Source organism: Cyprinus carpio, unplaced genomic scaffold, assembly GCF_018340385.1.
Source record: "Cyprinus carpio isolate SPL01 unplaced genomic scaffold, ASM1834038v1 S000000001, whole genome shotgun sequence".
Classification (NCBI taxonomy): Eukaryota; Metazoa; Chordata; class Actinopteri; order Cypriniformes; family Cyprinidae; genus Cyprinus; species Cyprinus carpio.
The window spans coordinates 865,640-867,688 of record NW_024872754.1 but is presented as its reverse complement, the minus strand read 5'-3'; the positions used below and the strand labels follow the sequence as shown (position 1 = coordinate 867,688).

Genomic DNA, 2,049 nt, shown 5'->3' with positions numbered 1-2,049 from the left:
TCTCTTCCACCCTCAATACTCATGGCTGAAGTGCCCTTGAGCAAGGCACTGAACCCCCAGTTGCTCCCCGGGTGCTGGATATATAGCTGCCCACTGCTCCGGGTGTGTGTTCACGGTGTGTTCACCTCTCACTGCTGTGTGTGTGCACTTGGATCGGTTAAATGCAGAGCACTAATTCCGAGTATGGGTTACCATACTTGGCAAATGTCACAACTTTCACTTTCATGACAATTGCCAAACTTATTACTTCAATAGTAAGGACTAATATTCAGGACTTGTCAGCCAGTACCACTGTAGCCTTGCAAAGACTTTGCTTTGAAGATTTTAATGAACTAACTTCCACATTTCAATATGCCCCTGACTTCTAAGGGGTGTTTATATTTGTGACCACTTCCCAAAAAGCCTAGAATTCTATCAGTAGAACATCACATTTTTCTTTTCTGTTTGCAGGAAGAAGATTTGGTGTTGATGGAGGAGGCAACATCTTCAAGGCAAAACCTTAGACCTGATCATCCAGTGTCAAAATCACCCTTTAGGAGGTACACAAGCAAAAGCTAAATTGAACATCGCCAATTATCAATTCCTATTTTACAAAATTTGTCCTGCATACATTTTTATCTTTAATGTGTAGGCACTTGAAGACCAGTGCCCAATATGCACAGGAACATTTCCAGTGTCAGAAGTAGACCTGCCATGCCAGCTTTTGTGGAGACAGGTAATGGTAATAGGGACTCACATTGACTTAAAAAACACCTTTCAAACAAAAAAAACAAAAAAAAAAAACTTACAAAACATCTAAAAGGGACACTTAGGACTGGAGTAATGGAGCTGTACATTTTGCTTTATTGTTTTTAGCTTTATATACATATAATTTTATTTATTTATTTTTACAGGCTCTCCAAGGAAGGTGATTTTCAGGGGATTGACTGGAATTCCTGTTTTTTTTATGTTTCCACAACTTCAGACGTGTTATCTCGTGACAGACTTCAGATGTCTTTGTGGTGTTTATCTGTGCTGCTGCATGACGAATCACATCCTCCTCACTGTAAAAATAAATAAATAAAATCATATACATGTATATAAAAACAATAAAGCTAAATTTTCAGCATCATTACTCCAGTCTTAATACAAACAATACAAAAATACACAATTTTTTTTTTTTTTTTTTTTTGATCAACAAACATTATTATTGATGTTGAAAACAGTTGTGTACAATTTTTTCAGGATTCTTTGATGAATAGAAAGTTTAAACGAGCATCATTTATCTGAAATAATATACACTACTGTTCAAATGTTTGGGGTAGGTAAGACTTTCATCAAGGATGCATTAAATTAAACTTTTATTCAGCAAGCATGCATTAAATTAATCAAAAGTGACAGTAAAGACATTTATAATGTTATAAACAGTTTTTACTTCAGATAAATTTCTATTCATCAAAGAATCCCCCCCAAAAAAAATTTAACATTGACAATAATAAATATTTTTTGAGCAACAAATCAGCATATTAGAATGCTTTCTGAATGATCATGTGACATTGAAGACTCGAGTAATGATGCTGAAAATTCAGCTTTGATCACAGGAATAAGTTAATTTTTAACGTATTCAAATAGAAAACATTTATGGTAACAATATTTCACAATAATACTGTTTTACTGTATATTTGATCAAATTAATGCAGCTTTGATAAGCAGAAAACATTGTCAAAAAACATTTAAAAAAATTTAATGTTTCCAACCAACTGTCTGTGTGTGTATATATGTATATATATACATTTTGATTTTTTATGACCTTTGCAATGTACTGTTTTGAACTAATGTAATGAACATAGGTAGGTTACCGTGAGGTATGATCCAAATCAGAGCACATTTTAGGTGTTTTTAAGCTTCAATGTGAGTCCCTATTACCATTATCTGTCTCCACAAAAGCTGGCATGGCAGGTCTACTTCAAACACTCCAAAAAATATTGGACACTGGTCTTCAAGTTCAACAAACGCCTACACATAAAAGATAAAAATGTATGCAGGACAAATTTTGTAAAATAGGAATTG

At 33.9% G+C, this 2,049-nt stretch overlaps 1 long non-coding RNA gene across 1 annotated transcript; it reads left to right on the top strand.

Annotated features, from left to right (window-relative positions):
• The first annotated feature begins 508 nt into the window (after window positions 1–508).
• LOC122142557 lies at window positions 509–1,120 on the top strand. Its single transcript, XR_006158676.1, has 3 exons — window positions 509–539; window positions 632–715; window positions 894–1,120. It is a non-coding gene; the product is annotated as an uncharacterized LOC122142557 (long non-coding RNA).
• The last annotated feature ends 929 nt before the right edge of the window (window positions 1,121–2,049 follow it).